Consider the following 13260-nt stretch of genomic DNA (forward strand, 5'->3'; position numbering starts at 1 on the left):
TACGTACTGGCTGGAAGGAGGAGAGTCTGGCCCTGATGCTGTGCTACGTACTGGCTGGAGGGAGGAGAGTCTGGCCCTGATGCTGTGCTACGTACTGGCTGGAGGGAGGTGAGTCTGGCCCTGATGCTGTGCTATGTAGTGGCTGGAGGGAGGTGAGTCTGGCCCTGATGCTGTGCTATGTACTGGCTGGAGGGAGGAGAGTCTGGCCCTGATGATGTGCTATGTACTGGCTGGAGGGAGGAGAGTCTGGCCCTGATGCTGTGCTATGTACTGGCTGGAGGGAGGTGAGTCTGGCCCTGATGCTGTGCTACGTACTGGCTGGAGGGAGGTTAGTCTGGCCCTGATGCTGTGCTACGTACTGGCTGGAGGTAGGAGAGTCTGGCCCTGATGCTGTGCTACGTACTGGCTGGAGGCAGGAGAGTCTGGCCCCGATGCTGTGCTATATAGTGGCTGGAGGGTGGAGAGTCTGGCCCCGATGCTGTGCTATATAGTGGCTGGAGGGTGGAGAGTCTGGCCCCGATGCTGGAGTGGCTGGAGGGTGGAGAGTCTGATGCTATATAGTGGCTGGAGGGTGGAGAGTCTGGCCCCGATGCTGTGCCCTATAGATAGTGGCTGGAGGGTGGAGAGTCTGGCCCCGATGCTGTGCTATATAGTGGCTGGAGGCAGGAGAGTCTGGCCCCGATGCTGTGCTATATAGTGGCTGGAGGGTGGAGAGTCTGGCCCCCGATGCTGTGCTATATAGTGGCTGGAGGGTGGAGAGTCTGGCCCCGATGCTGTGCTATATAGTGGCTGGAGGCAGGAGAGTCTGGCCCCGATGCTGTGCTATATAGTGGCTGGAGGCAGGAGAGTCTGGCCCTGATGCTGTGCTAGATAGTGGCTGGAGGCAGGAGAGTCTGGCCCCGATGCTGTGCTATATAGTGGCTGGAGGGTGGAGAGTCTGGCCCCGATGCTGTGCTATATAGTGGCTGGAGGGTGGAGAGTCTGGCCCCGATGCTGTGCTATATAGTGGCTGGAGGCAGGAGAGTCTGGCCCCGATGCTGTGCTATATAGTGGCTGGAGGCAGGAGAGTCTGGCCCGATGCTGTGCTATATAGTGGCTGGAGGCAGGAGAGTCTGGCCCTGATGCTGTGCTAGATAGTGGCTGGAGGCAGGAGAGTCTGGCCCCGATGCTGTGCCATGAGGTTCTCCCTGATAGGGTGTTGTTAGGACAGTTATCCAGTTAGTGCCAGAAGTTTGGCCATGTGGCGTCAGTGTGTAGAAAGGTCCAGCTGAGATGTGGTAGGGGTGGAGCTTTCCATTTAGTGAAGACGTCTGGAGGACAAGCATCAAGTGTAGTGACTGTGGAGGTAGTCATCAAGGTCTTCAGAATGCCCGGTTGAAACAGACACAGGTAGCTACAGTTGGTGGCTGTAATGCAACATTATATCGGATGCCAACGCCATTAAACCCCAACGAATGTTAAAGCACAATTCTACAATCTATTCTCACCATTCTTTGCTTCCAGCAGCTTGTTGATGACGTTGCTGAGTTCCTGCACCTCTGAGGCAGCAGGGATGGAGAATGGGACGTCATCGACTGAATATCTGAGGGACAACGTCGGTAGGTTATGCTACAGCAATAATTTAACATGACTAAGTCACTGCTTACAGACAAATAGATAGTTGGCTAACTAACTTCAAACTTGTAGTTATCAGCTAGGCTAGCAAACATAGCAACCCATAGGATGTATATTTACAATCTTCCCTGGTCAGGCTAACTCACACTAACTTCAATAAATCAACATTATCAAATCACCTTTGTGCAACTCGTCTGCTAAGGACACAATATGATTACTGTTACCAACAGCATGGCTAACACTCCTATAGAGTTCTCCTCTTCAACTCGTCTGCTAAGGACACAATATGATTACTGTTACCAACAGCATGGCTAACACTCCTATAGAGTTCTCCTCTTCAACTCGTCTGCTAAGGACACAATATGATTACTGTTACCAACAGCATGGCTAACACTCCCATAGAGTTCTCCTTCATGCTCGCTAGCAAGTTAGCTAACTAGTTAGCTTACTGGCCAAACGAGCAAGCTAACTAGCTAGTGGCTATCTTTACAATTCAGCAATAAATACTTACTTTTTGTTATCCGTAAAGAACCTTGTTTGTAACTGAGACATGTCTCTTCTGTTGTTGAATAGTAACTCTATAAAACGGCTTCACAGACTGCTATTCGCTGCTGAACACATCAAGCAGGACGTCATGCCACGTGGGTCAGAATCAGCGCGCCTGCGTGAGCTGTGGGAGACATGTTAGTGGATCACGGCAAAGGCAAAAGTCAATCACTTTTCCCTACTCCTCTAGTAATGTCTGGAGCCAACAACAACAACACAAAAAATAGGCTTTTACATAAAATAGTTTTTGTTGTTGTCCTGAAAGCAGCCACCGAGCACCACATTACCTTAGCATATTTAGGGAAATGTTCTGGCTATAGACAGAATATTATAGACGCTTCTGATACCCAGCAATGCATGTTAAAAGGCCTTTTCACACTGCATTGTTCTTCACCACAGGCTATCTAAGAATGGCTCTGGGCTAGTTTATACAAATAAAAAAAGCTTTAAATCAAATTGTATTTAATTTGTTATCAGGAATCAAATTAAATGTATATGAAATAGTTTGGTGCAATATGCATAAAAGGAGAGTAATTGCCCATAATTCTGCACCTTTGGGTAGTTGATCATCATGATTTAGTGACTGCAAAGAACATTTATGGATCTACTGGCATTTTCAAAAGAGACTAACTTTCTGTTTTGTCTGCACTCAAGAGATATGTACAGATGAGTTCATATTTTTGCGTACATGTAACAGTTAAAGTACTATGTGAATTTCACCAGGTTCATATAATCAATATGTTGTGTTGATTTGTTATGCATCCTGGGAGAAGGGGAGTGTGTACTTTTTATTTTACTAGGCAAGTCAGTTAAGAACAGATTCTTATTTTCAATGATGGCTTAGGAACAGTGGGTTAACTGCCTGTTCAGGGGCAGAACAACAGATTTGTACCTTGTCAGCTCGGGGGTTTGAACTTGCAACCTTCCGGTTACTAGTCCAACGCTCTAACCACTAGGCTACCCCAAGTTTTGCCTGGCGTGCTCGTGCTCAAATCATTTTGATGCACTGAGAGAGAAAGAGGCGACGAATCTCAGAACATATGTGCTCTACAAATGTTTTATTTCCTTTTGGATGCAGATGCAGGATGCAGAGAGTCATTTCTGCTTGATTAAAACTACCTGATCTCCAAAGTCCACGTTTATATTCTCAATCAACCACACACAACGCAGAGTTACAGCGGTGCAGTATAGCACAGGCTCCCTACAGTTGTGTTAGTTTGATGAATGTATTTTCAATTTTGATGGTGCAATATATTTTTTATGAATGCTTTTGTGTGTTTAAATGACAACTACATTTTCGAAATGCATTTACTGTTTTGCAAAAGTTGTGTGTCTTGTGGACTCTGTTTTGAAAATCGACAACATTGTTCCAAAGAAATGCTTGTATGTGATTGAGAGAAACTAATACATACAGACAGTTGCTTGTGAGACAGTCCATGTTACCAGTACATGACTTTAGCATAACTGATGAGGACACCCGCAGACATTTGCTGAGAGAACGTGACCTGACGCTGGCCTTGGCAGTGGAGACATGCCGTGCAGCAGAGCTTACTGATATACGGATAAGGTCCATGGAGCTAGAAAGGCAACATATGGACAATGTCAATGCTACATTCAGGCAGCCAGTAAAGAAATTCCCCCATGCCACAGCTAATGCTAATACTACAGAGAGTCAGTTCTGCTTGATTAAAACTACCTGATCTCCAAAGTCCACGTTTATAGTCTCAATCAACCACACACCACGCAGAGTTACTGCGGTGCAGTATAGCACCGGCTACATTGGTACGACCCTGCCTCACACAGGAAGCGGCGCAGGTCCTAATCCAGGCACTCGTCATCTCCCGTCTGGATTACTGCAACTCGCTGTTGGCTGGGCTCCCTGCCTGTGCCATTAAACCCCTACAACTCATCCAGAACGCCGCAGCCCGTCTGGTGTTCAACCTTCCCAAGTTCTCTCACGTCACCCCGCTCCTCCGCTCTCTCCACTGGCTTCCAGTTGAAGCTCGCATCCGCTACAAGACCATGGTGCTTGCCTACGGAGCTGTGAGGGGAACGGCACCGCAGTACCTCCAGGCTCTGATCAGGCCCTACACCCAAACAAGGGCACTGCGTTCATCCACCTCTGGCCTGCTCGCCTCCCTACCACTGAGGAAGTACAGTTCCCGCTCAGCCCAGTCAAAACTGTTCGCTGCTCTGGCCCCCCAATGGTGGAACAAACTCCTCACGACGCCAGGACAGCGGAGTCAATCACCACCTTCCGGAGACACCTGAAACCCCACCTCTTTAAGGAATACCTAGGATAGGATAAAGTAATCCTTCTCACCCCCTGCCAAACGACTTAAATGTAAATGTTCCGTGACCCAGATTCATCGTTGATCGACTTCAGCTCAATCACCGCGGCGCTGCTGCTCTAGAGACTAATTATATAATTGAGGTACTCTCCGCCTTGTGGCAAAAATCGGAACTACAGTCTTTTTTTTCCTGTTTATTTTTTTCTGACAACGATGTATTGAGAGCGCTGTTTATCGTTAACCAACATAGAAGTGTGTTCATCAACAGACATTTTAACGTAACTTTAGTGGCATGGCATCTTATAATGGTGATGAACCCAAATTCACTGCTGGGTGGGGGAGGTTTTTCTCATACTCTGATCAAACCCTGTAAAGTGTGTAGGTGCAGGAGGTTCCCCCATGTTTTGCTCCACAAAAATTGGATGAAAGCCCTTCATCTAGTGTTAATCCAAATGCTCCTATAGAGGGTCTAGCTGAGCTGGTCACTCAGCTAGCCCGGGAAATAGGGAGCTCCATTAGGGAAGAACTACAGAGTGGCAGGTCCAGTACTTATGAGCCACCAGTAAGTACAGAAAAGCTAAGTGATCATCATTCAGAGTCAGTAGGATATGTAGATCTCAGTCAAATTAAGTTCATCATGCAATCAGACATAAAGGAACCTCCTACATATAGAGGAGATAGTACAGACAAATGCTCCATTCATGAATGGGAGGAGTTGATGAGAATATACTTGTGGAGGAATGGATGCCCTGTTCGGGAACAATCAGATGAGATGATTAGTCGATTATCTGGCAAAGCAAGAGACATGGTAAAGATACATTTACGCAATGAGACAACAGTTGATCCTACAGAGAAGCCAGAGATTGTATTTGACATTCTGAAACAGAATTTCAGTGAATTGGCCTATTCATGCATGCCCTTGGCTGATTTTTACAATACTAAACCTGTACCCGGACAGGCTGTTATGGAGTACTGGGTTCGATTGAACAAGGCCGTAGATGTCGCTGACGAGAGCCTAAAGAGACAAGGTAAGAAGATTGACGGCTCCAACTCTGATGTCGTTAGGATGTTTGTAACATACTGCCCTGACCCCAAACTGGCAGCAGTATTCCAATACAGAGAAATGGACTGCGAGTGAAGTACAGGAGAGAATCTATGAACATGAACGCCGCAGGAAGGCCACCATGTGTCAATCTACCACTGTATCCTCAAAGCAAGTAACAGTACATCCCCAGATAACTCCATGTGAAGGCGGGGTCAATGCTGGTGCGTGCAGTGACACTTCTCTCACATCAAGTGCCAAACAAGATGGGCAGAGTGCAAGTATGGAGAGACTCATTCACCTGCTTGAACGTACCATAGAGAAGAGCACACCACCCGTTATGGTTTCACAGACACAGGCCAAGGCACCATCTTTCCCCACCCAGCCCTCCAGGCGTAGGGAATGCAGGGTTTGTGGCTAAACAGACCACTCCACTGTGATGCTCTGTAGACATGAGGACCTGTGCCTCTGGTGCTTTTCCCCAGATCATTGGAAGTCAAATTGTCCAAAACCGGGGAAACGCTATGCCAATCCCGGTGGTGAGAGACGCCCACCACCACAGCAGAAACTGACACGCCCACAGGTGAAGGCCGGAAATGTGGGTGTTCAACTGTCTACCCCCAAGAAAGAATTTGATGATCTCGAGAAAACGTATGAGATTTTGTGCTCTGATGCGAAGGAAGGAGAGAAAATTGTTATGTTAGGTTCACAAGAAGTTGAGGCTTTTTCAGATTTGTTTTACACCTCTGTGTCTGTACATGGGAAAGTGCAGCTTAAGGGCATGCTTGACACTGGGTCTATGGCCTGACATTGGGTGAACATGCGGAGCAGAGACTTTTGGAAGCAGGTGCCCTTCCTCAGCATTATCAGCCTCCCACAAAGTTAGTATTAGTGGGGTGTGGGGGGAAGACCTCAACAAAGTGTTTCTATGATTTGGAGATGCAAATCTATGGGATTGATGTTAAAGTGCCCACTCTAGTTGTTCCTGGACAGCGTGATGATCTCATCCTGGGTTCGAATGTCATTAAGCAGCTATTGCATGAGATGAAAGGCACTGACGAATACTGGAAGCTCGTCAACAACATGGATGGCCAGACCCACTCACCCGAGGGTGAGCAGTTTCTGCAGATGATGAAAAGTGTCACAAGATGGAAGGGACAGCAAGTTGATGGCAAGATTGGGAAAGTGAAGCTCACTCAAGCTGTGACTCTTTCGCCCAAGACTGAACACTTAGTTTGGGGTAAAATTCCTAAAAATGTGGCATTGTCTCCAGGCAGCACTGTAATAGTCGAACCTACCAGGTCAAAGGTCATGCCCAGAAACATACTTGTGGGTAGAGTTATTACACCCATGTGGGGAGATGGTTGGGTCCCTTTAAAGGTAGTAAACTGTTCTGACAAACATCTCACCCTAAGACGTAACATGAAGTTGGCCGATGTGTCTACATGCTTGGCTGTTGAGGATGCAACAATCTTTCAGGGCCTTCATGAAGTGAGGAAAACCCCAATGGAACAGAAGCAGGATGACAATGGCTGCCACAATCTGAAACAAAGACTGTCTGATCTAGGATTAGTAGACATTGACATTGATGGATGCCAGGTAGCTGACCAGTGGAAGGAAAAGCTTGTGAATACCATCCCAAAATATGAAGACATCTTCTCAAGACATAATCTGGACTGCGGAGAAACCAGGGGTTATGTTCACCGTATCCACCTGGTTGATGACAGAACCTTCCGGCTACCATACAGAAGAGTTCCGCCTTCTCATTACCTGAAGCTGAGGAAGGTATTGACAGATATGGAAGAAGTAGTTCTTATACGCAAGTCAGTTAGTGAGTATGCCTCCCCTTTAGTCATGGTATGGAAGAAAGACGGGAGTCTGAGGTTATGCACTGACTTCAGGTGGATGAATGCACGAACGGTGAAGGACGCTCATCCCCTTCCTCATCAAGCAGATTGCCTCGCAGCCCTTGGTGGCAGTGCATTTTTCAGCACCATGGACTTGACCTCAGGATTTTATAACATTCCAGTTCACGAAGAGGACAAGAAGTACACAGCCTTTACCACACCGATGGGACTTTATGAGTACAATCGCATGCCACAAGGTCTGTGTAACAGCCCGGCCTCTTTCATGAGAATGATATTGAGTATATTTGGGGACCTAAACTTCTCAAATCTCCTTTGTTACCTAGATGACTTGTTGGTCTTTGCACCCACCGAGGAACAGGCTCTACAGCGACTTGAAGTTGTGTTTAGCCGTCTAAGAGCCAACAATCTCAAGCTAGCACCCAAAAAATGCCACTTTCTATGAAGAACAGTGAAATTCCTCGGACATATCATTAAAGAGGACGGTGTGTCAGTGGATCCTGAGAAGGTGGAGGCCATTGCCAAGATGAGCCAAGCTCAGTTGATGGAGGCAGATGGATGCACTCCCTCTGCTCGGAGGCTGAAATCCTTCTTGGGTATGGTATTATATTACCAGCACTTCATTCCTGACTGTTCTGCTATAGCCAGACCTTTGTTTGTACTCACTGGGGGTCAAAAGAGAAGAGGAAGAGATGGGAAGAAGGGCAACAGTGGGATTTTCCGGAAGCTGACGCTATCGGATTGGACTGAGGAGTGTGTCGTTGCATTCCAGAAGCTGAAGGATGCTCTTTTGAATTGTGTCGTGCTAGCTCACCCTGATTTCGAGAGGCCGTTCATTCTCTTCACTGACGCTTCCTTGGATGGTCTTGGGGCTGTGCTTTGCCAAGTACCTGAAGGTGAAGATAAGGCAAGGCCCATAGCATTTGTGAGCAAGACCCTGAGTAAGTCGCAGAGAAGGTATCCAGCACACAGACTTGAATTTCTAGCACTGAAATGGAGTGTGTGTGAGAAATTCAGTCACTGGCTTAAGGGGCACGAGTTCACTGTCCGGACAGATAGTAACCCGTTAACGTACATCATGCCAAAACCCAAGCTGGACGCTTGCGACCAAAGATGGGTTGCCAAACGGGCACCGTACAACTTTGATTTGAAGCGTATCCCAGGCAGCAAGAATACAGTAGCAGATGCACTGAGCCGCGACTCCTTTGCAGTGACTGTCGCGCAGAGACTGATGAGGGAGTCCTACCTAGCACTTCTGTCTGAGGCTGTTGGGACACTGAATGATGATGTCCAAGATGCCTTCCGTTGGGCTTCTTATCCCCAGGAGATAACCTCTTTGACCACTGCTGAAGTGAAGGCCATATGTCAGCTCCATATTGACTGGAAATGTTCAACAGAGATGCAAGCAATCCAGCTTGGTTCCAACACCCAGCGGCTGCTTTCTCCTGGTATTGACACTTTGCCTGAACACTCGCAAGAGGAACTTCGAGATCTCCAGCTGCAAGACTCTGTGACTTCCAAGGTCATCCCTTTCGTCTTCAATAAGAAACGGCCCACCAGACGAGATCGATACAATGTTTCTTCTAAAGTGTTGTTGCTGATGAAACAGTGGGATCGCTTGATCCTAAGAGAGGGAGTTCTGTATCGTGTCATTAAGGAGAGTCACACAAACCGGAGAAAGTTCCAGTATGTCTTGCCAGAGGTGTTGAGACTCAAAGCGATGACTGGCATTCACGACCTTGCAGGACATCAAGGCCAAGTTAGAACTCTAGCTCTGGCCAGACAGAGATTTTTCTGGCCTGCAATGGAGAGAGACATCAAGGAGTATGTGCGCTGCTGCCAGAGATGCGTTCTAGCAAAGACTCCAGAGCCAGCGACTAGAGCCAAGTTAGAGAGCATCAAAACTTGCTCTCCCATGGAGTTGGTGTGTTTGGATTTTTGGACAGCGAAAGACAGTAAGAAGCACTCAGTTGATGTTCTGGTGGTGACTGACCACTTCACTAAACTTGCCCATGCATGGCCATGCAGAAACCAGACAGCCAAGCAAGTAGCTCGTAAACTGTGGGATCATGTCTTCTGTGTCTACGGCTTTGCATCAAGGATCCATACTGATCAAGGCGCAAATTTTGAGAGTGAGCTAATAGCAGAACTGCTTAAGCTCTCCGGTGTCCAAAAGTCAAGAACCACAGCATATCACCCAATGGGGAATGGAGAAACTGAACGCTTCAACAGGACTTTAGGTAGCATGCTCAGGAGTCTGCCCTTGAAAACCAAAGAACATTGACCTGAACAAATCCAGTCATTAACATTTGCCTACAATGCCACTGTTCAAGAGACTACGGGCTATGCTCCATTCTTTCTCATGTTTGGTAGAGTCCCTCGGCTACCAGTGGATGTTATGTTCCGCAATGTTTTGGACGACTCCAGTGTTGAGAATTGCAACAAGTATGTCGAGACTCTGATCACGGGGCTGAAGGAAGCTATGAGTGTTGCCCAAAGGCACACTGACAAGCAACAGAGATGACAAGGTCGGGAGTATGACAAGCGGGTTAAAGGCATCGGTTTGTCCATGGGGGATCGTGTCCTCATCGCCAACAAGGGTGAAAGGGGCCGCTGCAAGTTGGCTGACAAGTGGAACCCGGAGATTTTCACAGTGACTTCAGTCAATCCACAAACTCACACGTATATAATCCAAGACCGTAACGGCAGAGAGAAAGTGGTTCACAGGAATCTACTGCTGCAGGTGAATTTCCTGCCATTTGAAATTGATGATTCAGTGCACTTCAATGACAGTGATGCTGCAGGGCCTTCAATCAATGTAGATGCAGGAGAGGTCACCCACTCCGGCGATGGACTGGACAGGGAAGACATGGAGGACTCTGGGGAGGAAAGTGCATCCTGGCTGGCGGAGGATTCAAGCGATTACTCCGAGCTCTGGACATCGGATGGAAAGTCAGATCCAGAAGAACCTTGTTTTCTTGAGGAAAATGACCCAGGAAGCACCTCTGAGATTCTGGAGCTGATTCCTTCAAACCCACCTCTGATCAATGATCTAAGGCCAGAGCCACTGTTAGTTACCATGGCCCCTAGCCCAGTGGCAGGTCGCACAAGGGCGGGGAGGGTAGTTAAACCAGTAAAGAGACTAATAGAGTCAATCCAGAAGGTGTAAGTTTAGCATATTACAGAGAGATGTTTTGGTACAGGATTATTTTTTTAAGGCTAAGAATGTAGATATAGTGGAAGAGGCACTATGCATCTAGGGGCAGTTGAAGGCCTGACCAACTTTCACTTGCCCTGAATCCTATGGGTAGCTTTGAGCTGAATTCAGAATTAAGCCTTGAGCTTGGTAGGTTATTTTGTTGTTTTACAAGGTTGGTGAAATTCAGGAGGGGCGAATGTAACAGTTGTTAAAGTACTATGTGAATTTCACCAGGTTCATATAATCAATATGTTGTGTTGATTTGTTATGCATGCCTGCATCCTGGGAGAAGGGGAGTGTGTACTTACGTTTTGCCCGGCGTGCTCGTGCTCAAATCATTTTGATGCACTGAGAGAGAAAGAGGCGTCGATTCTCAGAACATATGTGCTCTATAAATGTTTTATTTCCTTTTGGATGCAGATGCAGGATGCAGAGAGTCAGTTCTGCTTTAATATAAACTACCTGATCTCCAAAGTCCATGTTTATAGTCTCAATCAAACACACACAACGCAGAGTTACAGCGGTGCAGTATAGCACAGGCTCCCTACAGTTGTGTTATTTTGATGAATGTATTTGCAATTTAGACGGTGCAATATATTTTTTATGAATGTTTTTATGTGTTTAAAAGACAACTACATTTTCGAAATGCATTTACTGTTTTGCAAAAGTTGTGTGTCTTGTGGACTGTTTTGAAAATCGACAACATTGTTCCAAAGAAATGCTTGTATGTGATTGAGAGAAACTAATACATACAGACAGTTGCTTGTGAGACCATGTTACGAGTACATGACTTTAGCATAACTGATGAGGACACCCGCAGACATTTGCTGAGAGAACGTGACTTGACGCTGGCCTTGGCAGTGGAGACATGCCGTGCAGCAGAGCTTACTGATATACGGATAAGGTCCATGGAGCTGGAAAGGCAACATATGGACAATGTCAATGCTACATTCAGGCAGCCAGTAAAGAAATTCCCCTTTGCCACAGCTAATGCTAATACTACAGCCAACTCTGCAGTAGACAAACCCAATACATGCCGATATTGTTGCATTTCTCATGGACGAGGAAAAGAACACTGCCCAGCCTATGGAAAAATATGCAAATCCTGTGGTACAGCTAATCACTTCGCAAGGGTCTGCATGAAAAGCAAGAGAAAGGAGGGTAAAGTGCACTCCATGGAAACAAACACAGATGAAGGGAACGACAGCACAGAGGATGTACATGCTAGCGAGTGCATAGGGGCAGTGAGGGCAAAAGGACAAAAGTGGTTTGTCACTCTGCTACTTAATAATAAACCACAGCAATGCCAGCTAGATTCAGGGGCCACATGCAACGTTCTGAGCCTTAAAGACAAAAGGAGGCTCACGCCCAGAGACAAACTCACACAGAGTAGTACCAAGCTGAAACTGTATTCAGGCCAGTTCATGACCTCTTTAGGCCTGTTTGTGACAGAGTGTGTTTTACGTGGCCAGAAATACACCCTTGAGTTTGAAATAGTTGAGGCTAGTCAACAGCCATTACTGTCCGGTTCTACATGTGAGTGCCTTGGGCTTATTAACTTCACCATCCCAGCTGATCTTAACATTATAGACAAAGTCCAGGCTGGGCCCCTGAGCAAGGAGATACTCCTAAGCAAGTACCATGATGTCTTCAACGCACCGGTCTAGGGTTAGAGACTCTGGCAGCTCCGGACTGGAGGGAGACTCTGGCAGCTCCGGACTGGAGGGAGACTCTGGCAGCTCCGGACTGGAGGGAGACTCTGGCAGCTCCGGACTGGAGGGAGACTCTGGCAGCTCCGGACTGGAGGGAGACTCTGGCAGCTCCGGACTGGAGGGAGACTCTGGCAGCTCCGGACTGGAGGGAGACTCTGGCAGACCCGGACTGGAGGGAGAACCTGGAGGGAGGAGACGAGAGACAGCCTGGTCCTTGAAGGAGGCACAGGATAGACCGGGCCGTGGAGGCGCACTGGAGGTCTCGAACTAAGGGCCTGCACAACCCGTCCTGGCTGGATGGTGATTTTAGCCCGGCACATGCGGGGCGCAGGCACAGGACGCACTGGGCTGTGCAGACACACGGGAGAGACAGTGTGCAGAGCCGACGCAGGATATCCTGGCCCGAGGAGAGGCACTGGCGGTCTGGAGAGCAGGGCTGGCGCCCTCCGTCCTGGCTGGATCCTCAAACCTAGCCCGGCAGATGCAGGGAGCTGGAATGTAAAGCACCGGGCTCAGAGCACGTATTGGAGAGCTGTGGCGCCGAGCTGGCACAGGAAGTGCAGGGCTAGGGAGGCGCACAGGAGGCCTGGTGCACAGTCTTCATCAGACGGCCAGCACGCACCTCGGGACGAGTATGGAGAGCTGACTCAGGTGACATCAAATCGCGGACACGCTCCGTTGGGCGGATGTCGTGCCTCATGCACCAACACAGCAGCTCTCTCAATGCTACCTCCTACAATCTCCCCATCAACTCCTTCACAGTCTCGGCTTCGCTTCCTTTGCTCACCTCCAATTTCACCCCATAGCCCGGGGCTTGACCAGTCCCATGATCGCCACAGGGAGTGGGCTCAGGTCTCCAACCTGACTCTGCCACACTCCCCGTGTGCCTCCCCCCAAAAAATGATTGGGGCTGCCTCTCGGGCTTCCTTGCCAGCCGTGTTCCCTCGTATCTACGGTTCTCTTCTCCACGCTGCTTGGTCCTTTGGTGGTG

The 13260-nt window shown here is 48.1% G+C and overlaps 1 long non-coding RNA gene across 2 annotated transcripts; it reads right to left on the reverse strand.

Annotated features, from left to right (window-relative positions):
- Positions 1–739: 739 nt before the first annotated feature.
- LOC135533820 (uncharacterized) lies at positions 740–2283 on the reverse strand. Of its 2 annotated transcripts, none has more exons than XR_010454594.1 (3): positions 2126–2283; positions 1488–1582; positions 740–1337 (listed from the first exon to the last, which is right to left on the reverse strand). It is a non-coding gene; the product is annotated as an uncharacterized LOC135533820 (long non-coding RNA). The 2 variants fall into 2 exon arrangements; XR_010454593.1 differs by having other exon boundaries at positions 740–1359.
- Between the last annotated feature and the right edge of the window lie 10977 nt (positions 2284–13260).

Source organism: Oncorhynchus masou, unplaced genomic scaffold (assembly GCF_036934945.1).
Source record: "Oncorhynchus masou masou isolate Uvic2021 unplaced genomic scaffold, UVic_Omas_1.1 unplaced_scaffold_2692, whole genome shotgun sequence".
Classification (NCBI taxonomy): domain Eukaryota; kingdom Metazoa; phylum Chordata; class Actinopteri; order Salmoniformes; family Salmonidae; genus Oncorhynchus; species Oncorhynchus masou.